Raw genomic sequence first — 9497 nt, 5'->3', positions numbered from 1 at the left:
ATCCCGATCCTCTTACATCTTTTGTGTATGTATCTTTTAATTTAACAGGCAATATACGAATTTGTGTATTACCAGTTTCGGATCCGATAATTTGACTTCCATTTCGGTATAAACAGAGTACATCTTTCCCCCTTTGACCATACCTTCAATATCCACCAGCTCCCCGATATCCTTGACTCGCTTGACTTCAGGAAATTCTTTTCGTAAAACTGCTCCCTTGAATGCTGTATGTAATTGACGGGCCATAATAATCTTTATGATATATACTATCCTAAATTTTTTAAATGAAAAAATAATTATTCTATGATAGGTCATCAAAATCCACTATAATATTTTTGGTAGCATTTATTTGTTTATATATCTCGCCTAATCTTTCTAAGTCGACTAGTTCTTCCGCATCTTGAATTTCTGGTTTATTAGGCGCAGCACAAAATATTAATCTCTCAACAGTGAAAGAAAGAGCACGCTTACTTAGCTTAAGCGCGGTTTAAATGCTAAGAATTCTATCTTACTACCTTTTCGGATATTACGAGGTACAATAGCAGGATTTTCTCGGACTGAGTAATGGACTCACTGTTTTAAAACCGCAGTCAATTTCTTGAACCATATCAATACATGTAGCGAAATCGTGAGCCCCTCTCCCTCTCCTCTTTTAAACTGAAATTTAAAATACGCCACTGGCTGAGGCCCCTCGCTCCCTCGCTTCTGATACACTTTAGATGGATTGTAAAATCCGCAGGAATTATTCTTGGAGTGAGCGGCCAGGCTTGCAGCATAACTTTTAGCAGTGCTTGCATCGAAACTTTCACCTAGGGTACGGAATATTATTAAATCAGTAAACTTTTGAAGACTCGGTTGCCAACGGACACACATCTCATCGCATGTAGCAGGATCGTTGGATCCATATTTAGGTCCGATGTTGAAAACCACTTCTAGCTCACTGTCTACATATATAATAGGATCTACCAATGATTCACCAAATATGAGTTTGCCGTCACTGATTTGAATATTCTCTTCTCCGGTTTCAAGTATTTTTATTGCAGTTGAAATAGAAAGGATTGTCATTGTCTTATCGTATATATCTTAATAAAAAATAATTTAAAAAATTTTTTTTCTATGATATAGTATCCTAAAATGTCATACATATTCATAAATGGACCAACTGGAAGTGGTAAGAGTTACGATGCAGTAAATTTGGATCCGTATCACGTACCAGAATTTGACACTAGTTTTTCCAGCAACATTGCCGACTTTTATAATGGGCGCTCACCCCGTTTCGATTGCCGATTTTCAGAAACAGTTTATAGAACATACGCTTAGTTTACAATGTCAGGCTGGGAGGAGGAGGGAGGTTTCCCTCCCTTCAGAACAATACATTATTTGTGACTCTTCCATAATTCAACATCTGACTTTTTCTCGAATCCGGGGCGTTTCCACGGAGTCGGAAGAAAAAAGATTGTTTCTAGAGCATTTGACCATTTACCCAGTTTCATTATCATATTCAAAGATATGCCTTGGGATTATTGCAGGCGGAATGTGTTGACTCGAGCCAGGTCGTACGAAATAGCCGCCTTAGAAGAACTAGAAGAGATTCACAACAAGTTCAAACAGACTTTCTTAGAAATTTGCCACGACTACAGACTTCCATGTTTGGTAATTCGGAACGCTCTTACCCCCCTCGTTCTCAAGAATATACTTAATCCAACAATTGATACCGAGACAGTCGGACCAGTAGAATATCCACGAGCTTTTGACTTTGGAATTGCATGGAGCGGCGGCAGCCGGGATTTTTAATAGACGGTTTCAAGGAGGAGGAACTTGAAAAAGCGTACTTCCCACCTGGTCAAGAACAACTAGAACAACCTCGAGTCTCACTAAAGAACCTACACAAACTTCTTAACGCTTGTGAATCTGTGTGTGCTTATAATGCTTCGTTTGACCTACGAGCACTTGACATTATGAAACCCTACGGTTCCGAAAGGGACTTTGAAGTTACTTGTCTATGGCTCATGTCAGTTGTGTACATTATACTTCAACCAGAACTTATCGATAAAGCTGAAAAAGGGGGACTCGAAAGAACGGACTATGGCAACATGAGAAGTCGTTTTGAAGATCTTGCAAACTTAATATGTTCAGGAACTGAGGGGGTACCACCTCATCCACATACGGCCGAAAAAGATGCAGTAAGTGAACATTACTTACGACAGTACATGATAAATACTTGGCCAGGTGGGGGGTGGAAGTGGGGTGGTAAACTGACACTTTCGGCTTTCAAGAAATTAAGACTTTTTCCATGGTACTTATTGAATAACTTTCGTAAATACTTACGTTAGTACTTACGTAGTACTTGACAAGTACCATGGACAGGAACTTACATAGTACTTGACAAGTACCATGGACAGGAACTTACGAAGTTCTAATAACATTTTCCTCTGGCTCCCAACTATTGAAACTTTCTGGATAACCTTTCCATTTTATCAGATAATATTTCTTTCCTCTAATTTTTTTCGTCTTCAAAATTCGTTCTACTCTGTACAGCTCGTCGCGTTCTGAAGGTGCGCTCTGAAGTTCATCGGAATAGAAAGTGCCAAGTATTTCCTCTCCATTCAGATCTTTTATTTTGTAAACTGGTGGCGTTCCTAGTCCAGCTGCGTACACAACTTTTGAAACCACGAAAATCTCCTCTGTCCAATTTGGTAAATATCCTTTCTTGAAAGTGGTCTTGTATTTTGTAATTCGGACACGTTCTCCCGGCTTGAATTCAGGGTTGGCTCCCCCGGCTGCCAACTCAGGACCGAATAGTGTATAAAATGCCTGCCAATCGTTCTCCTCTGTTACGTCCCTGGGTTTCATTTTGATACTTCCGTGAACGGTGTTATTGTAATTCTCGAGAAGTTCTGGTAAAATAGAAAGCCATTCACGTGTCTGTCTGTATGTAAAGTATTTCCACATCATCGTCTTAAGAGTTCGATTAAAACGTTCAACAACGCTAGCTTTTTTGTCACTGTAGGTGTGAAACCAATGAATGCCTGACTCCTGGAGCCACCCCTGCATTTTCTGATTAGTAAATTCCCGCCCCTCATCTGTCTGAAGTTTGTCGGGTCTTCTCCCAGATTTCTTAATCACATCTTGTAGTGCCTTCAGAGTGTCATCGGCCGTTTTTGACTGTATTGGCCTAGCCCAGGCATATTTACTGAGTACATCGATTACTGTTAGCATGTATCGAATGTTATGATTCTCTTTTGCGAATGCTGCAGGGAATTCCACAAGGTCTGCTTGCCACTGTGAGTCTATCGATGTTACAAAAACGCGTCGGCCGCCCGTAGCATGAGAACGAGGTACCGGTTTATGTAGATTATAAGTTAGCTGAGTTTTTAACCACTCCTGCACCTCTTTCTTGGTCACTTTCAGTCCGCTGGCCCGTGCTGCGTCATACAATTTTTGTACACCTCCAAAACCAGTTTTCGGGTTGTAATATAATTCTCTAAGAGTACCTTCGGCTTCAGCTTCCATAATTGCTATATTATACGAATAATTTTATGTCGTACGGATTCCGTAAACGAAATACTAGTTTACTGAATGGTCCTACTTTTCAATTGCTTGATTAGGCCCACGGCTTCCCGTTCTGACACCTCCATTCCATATTCTTTTATAATAGTTTTGTTGTCTATCTTGTTCGGTGTGTAAAATAGTACTAACATCTGTATGTTTTCCCTAAATGGTTTACTAATACTAGTATATTGTTGAGTCAGAACCCAGACAGATAATCCGTCATGTCTTGCGCTGAAACCAAGTTGGACTAAAACGTTACTGCGCTTCTTCATATCTTTGGACGAGGCGCAGTCATCGAGGATTATTAAAGTGTTCGTTCCAGCCCATTCTTTATGCACGTAGGTTAATGTATCATCCACTGCATCGAGTCCGACTGGAAATATAAACACATTATCATCGGTGAAAATGAATCTTCTATTATACGCTTTATTATTCATGAATGTTGGGCAAATGAATATCACATATTCGAATTTCCTTAAGTACGGACCGGTGAGGAGGTCCAACATAAATTCTGTTTTGCCAGAATATGTCGGTCCAGTTATAATCATGTTGAATGGTGGGGTTACGTATATTGACATTTCCTCTGGATCTATATACTGTAAATTAATGAATCTCTTCTAGTTCTTTTAAGTTACTGGTTCGAGTTAGATGAAACCCAGTCACATCGACAGCATCTGAATGAACTATATAGTTAGTGACTTTATTCCAGTACCTACAATAGTAATGATATTGCTAAAGATAACAAACCAATTTTACCATATTCGTGAATAGGGTCTGCAGATGCTGCCCGTTCTGGGAGGGGAGGGGAGGGGTCCCCGAGTCGTGTCATTGTGAGGTGACTCTCCGGGCTCGTCCTGCCACTTCACAGGATCCTCCTCCCCTCCATCTCGTGTACAGCACTTTCTCGAACTTCCGTGTTTATATCACCGTTCACCCCGAAGGACATAGATTCTGTTGCGTATTGCAATTCATTATTATAACCTGAGATCGCCGGGCCCGAAAGAATAACCATCTCAGACGGTAAGAGAAGTAAATTGGGCGAAACTGCCATATCAAGTTTGACACCAGTATTCATTATTGTGTCTTGATATCGCCTATAACTGATTACTTTGTCGGTATTGCGAATTTCATCTTCGAGGAGAACGCCGAATTCTTTTCGGACTTGCTCTGCACTGCCAGTATCGCCCACTATGGTACTACGAATATTCGCTTGTGCGCCAAGTATGCAATATACGTAGGCTTCAAGGCTTTCATTGAGGCGAGCGAGACCGGCCTTTGTTAGTCCGGAGTCTCCTGTCAGAGGGATGAACTATTATATTGTCCCTCCGATCCATCATTTCGGAAGAAATAGTAGTGCGGTCGTTCTTTGTCGGACAGTACATGTTTTTTTCTTTCCAAAAATGGTATGTGTATAGAAAACGCCTCCGTCGGAGGAGAGGAAAAGTCCCGACCGTTGTATATCGCTTTTGGCTGTCGAACAGGCCCACGATTAGTGTAATATTCATATCCATAACCAAGACCCTTATTTTGGCCTTTTCGATATCGAAAGTCGGACTTCGTTGGACTTATATTTCCAAATTCTGTACAGAGAAGTTCATATTGGACGAGATTGTACGGATTGTCGCCCGCTTTGAAGGTGGGGGTATCGTCTGGAAGTGCAACGCCCCATTTCGTGAAGGATACGACGTATTGTAAAATATACATGGAAACGGCAGAATGATCGTATTTGGGGCGGAAATTTCTTATCAAAGAGATGGGCGAATGATATACCACAACCAGTAGTGCTACACCATACAGCGAAATTCAGTTGCTGGTCCCAGTATTTCATCTTTGGGCTGCCCAGCCAGACATTACTTTCTTTAGCTGATCGATGAGTGATTACGTTATCTTTGAACACATCCCGTGGATGGAAAGTAAATTTATCTGTCGGCGTTACATATATTTCTAAGTCCATGAGAATAGGTTTTATTCCCCCGTCCGGTTTGGAAGGGGGGGTATCAGCATGCTGTACTGTCGGTACGCTCGTCTTATTCAATTGAAAAGCAACTGGGAATAAGTCTGTACTCATTATTCGTGTTTCTATATACATATAGATTTAAATGGAGGAGAATTTTCCCGGAATCCCTGTCGGAATCCCTATCGGTAAGTCTGTTAGGGGTACTAACATTCCAGACTATGTTAATACTTTATTTCGGATTCAGGTTTAAACGAATTTTTTATTTTTTACTAAGAATAGATAACATACTGCAAACAATGGAGAATTTAATAAAGTCATCGGCAGCGGCAAATATGGCAGCGCATTCCGAAGGGGCTTCGGCACCTTCGGCGCCTTCGGACAATAATCAATCCATAATAGAGACAAAACGTGAAAAAATACTCTGTGTCATCGCAAGTGGTCAAAGTAAGTTATTTTTGGTAAGGAGATTTCAGTTGCTGACGTAGAAAAATGGAAAGATGAAACGGTGGTTAAAGCCTTCAAAATGTACGAAGCGAAATACAGTTCTCTTATAAGTGATACCATCACTCAAAGTTTCATAGATCTAGGAGCCCGTGCAATCAGTCAGGTAGTTCCAATCGATGATCGAGATAACTATGCCACTGATCTTAAAAAGGATTTTATTCTAACAGTGAAATAAAACGATTATCAGGACGGATAGGGTACACATGGGGGCCCCTGATTGCTCTAATTTCCACCGGTTTAATTACGGGTAAACATTTAAATTTTAAAAAAATCGGGTTTAATATAGTACCTGAAATAAATGGATTCAACTTCGCCGACTCAGCAAACGCTTCCGCCAGGGACTCCGTCAGAAGCCCCGCCGACGACCCCCACACCGCAAACGGAAACGATTCCGACACAGCGCAACATAGAGAAAGTGTCGTTACCGACGAAGCATCCAGGGAGAGTTGCTGCGGGCAAGAAATTAGCGGAATGGAACAGGCAAAACAGGGAGAAGAAACTAAAAGCAATGGAGAGGGAGGGGGAGGGGATTGATGCGGTAGCAGACCTACCGCCTACAATGAAAGAACAGTGTGATAATAATTCACGCTGGTATAATAAATGTTATCTTGTTTTAGGAATTGTGGGAGTTTCATTGACTGCATTAGGGCTATATTGGGGGCGTGCTCGGCATACCCCCTGTCCCGTTAATCGATCGAGTCCAGATCGGAAAGATCCTCCCCAAAATAAGAAAGCGGAAAAAACAGAGCCAGTAGCGGCTCCCTCCAGAACAGTTCCGACGGGAGGGGAGGGGGAGGGGGAGGGAGGACCCAGCTCCTCTACATTGTATGAGATGGATTAACTCCCCATATTTTTTATTTTTATTTTTTATTTTATATACTAGTCAGCAATCATGGATATTAAAACAGTTGTAAACACAATGTACGATGGTATTGTAATCGCAGGACTTGCGATGGGATATCTTATGATCTCCAGCAAATTTCTGAAAATAGAGGTTGGCGATCCAAGTCGACCAAATTTGACTCGATTGGCAAAATTAGGCGGTGCGACTGCTGCTGCGGTTGCGACCAAAGATCTCCTTGAACAGAAAAATATTATTCCTGCAGAACCTTATACTTCGTAATAATAATATTCATCGAACATTTATACTTAGTAATATATACATGCACACACAATGATCATTTGGATTGAAAGCAAAACAGGTGAACCTGTTACTGTTAATTTTTACCCTTGTATTGACACGACACAGTTTACGAAGATAAGACTGCTAGAGTGCGGACTATATAATTCATGGCATAACATAACATCGACAAATAATGTAATAAAATATCAAGAAGGTGACCAACCGAAGAAGACTAAATCAATACGTCCAGGTAACTACAATATCGATACGTTAAACAAAGCAATCGGGTTGAAGCAAAAAATTAATTTTGAAAAACATCTGCCGACAAACCATGTTTATCTAACTTTGGCTAAAGATATTAAAGTCTATTTCAATGCCACAGGTAGCTTCGCCAACGTCGTCGGCTTTTCAGATAAACCTGAGAACAACCCAGTTATAAAAAGTACTATGAGTCCGAAGAAAGTGGATTTCTTAACAGTCACTAAATATATAGTTCATTCAGATGTAGTCGATGTTACTGGAAATTATGTTTCATTTGGTTCGGGTGCCTCCGGAGGATACATACAGGGGAAAGTATCGAACTGTTTACAAATACTTCCCATCCGGGATACGAGAGAAATAAGTGAAAAGGTTACTTACGATTTTAAAAACGGAGCAATTTCTATGCCATTGAGAAAAGGGGGAGATTACATGAATTCAATTCGTATCTGGATAACGGATCAGGATGGAAACATGATCGATTTCAATAACTGGCCAATTAGCTTTTGTATTGAATTATTGTAGTCCCGAAGTGTTCCGAGGAGCCCCCTACCGGTGTAACCCTATCGGAAGATAAACCATCCCACGACTAATCCTCCAGCAATATAGATCATCTCATATTTCTTTTGCTCAGGGCTGGGCTGATAATAATCTGAGAATTGAACTTCTTCGCCTGACGTAGAGTTGCTTTGCACCGCTTCTGCTTCTTCCAGGATTTCTGCATCTGTATCTCTTAATTCTGCCGCAGCATGTGCGTCCTTTGCCTGATTTTCTCTTTCCAGTCAGCCTGTAGTAATCTTTTTTCTGACCAGACGTTGCGATCATGTTCAAATTTTTCTAATGCTTTATCATGTCGGACTTCTCTTCAATAAGAGCATCACCATTCCCAGAAAGCTTTTGTCCGATAATATTTCCTCCTGTGAATGCCGTTGCATTTAATACAGCACCGAGAACTGTCATTCCTATAGCTGAAGCCATGGTTGTGTATATTACAAGGTATTATTTTAATTTTCACTGTATATAGGTCCCTAGAGTATGTCTGATCCAAGTGGCTTCGGTCTAGGTACAATTCGTATGCAAAATCTTGAGCTTGAAGATCTGAGTGATGTTAAAGTTAACAATAATACTAAGATGGCTGCTAATCATAATAAGGATTACGTCCTTCGTTATAAAGACCGCGAAAAATATTTCGTTTTAGCCAATGCCGCGGCGCCACCCCACGAACATGCTGTAGAATTTTCCGAACTTAAAGACATTGATGAAACTGTAATTGACGCCACAAAGGCTTCGAATGATCCTACTCCTTTTGCTCTGACATGGGATGGGATAGTCAGAAATTCATGCCTTATAATGTGCCGCGTAACATCTTAGATATATTGGATAGTGAAATTGCAGGAGGTGTTGCTGAACCACCAGGAACTCGAATGTGATTTATTTTGATAGCAATGTAAACAAATATAAATTGTTAGATTTTCGTAGTTGGCTTACTCCTACGAATCCATACATTGCACTTCTTGGTATACCGATTCACCTTAAATTAGTCCTCTTAATACAATAATGAAGGCAGATAATACACTAAGAAGGTGGATAAACGAGGGGGAGAATTATTGCTCGTATACAGCTAGCGGAGTTCCAGTTAGATTATTTTGGGACACAACTTTAAAGAAACTGGGTCTTAAAAGTGTGGTGATGAGGCAGCTGTTCTCACTTTACAGACTGTAAATCAACAGATGACTGATAATATGAAAATACTTCAACATGGTACAGTTCTCATTAGATGTGTAAAGTTAGCTACTGGAGATGAATTTGACGATTTGGTTGGATATTATGCTATGAAAACAGATAACAGAACAACTTGTGATATTATCATAAGTATTGATAAAGATCGGGGAGGGGAAATGAGTATTGAATGTTTTGTTGGTGGGAATAGAATAGAGAACGACTTAGGAACTACATTTGTACGTAAAGATAAAAGAGTGAACACTTTAGATATCAGTACCATTCATCTGAAACGTCTCATTTTGTTTGAAGTAATGGTCTTTCGTCATATTTTAAGTTCAGAGGAAATTACTAAAATTTTATCTATCGGGTGAACAAGTTCGC

The sequence above is a fragment of the Ptychodera flava genome, chromosome 6 (genome assembly GCF_041260155.1).
Source record: "Ptychodera flava strain L36383 chromosome 6, AS_Pfla_20210202, whole genome shotgun sequence".
Lineage (NCBI taxonomy): Eukaryota > Metazoa > Hemichordata > Enteropneusta > Ptychoderidae > Ptychodera > Ptychodera flava.
The sequence above is the reverse complement of the archived record's forward strand: the minus strand, read 5'-3'. Positions refer to the sequence as shown.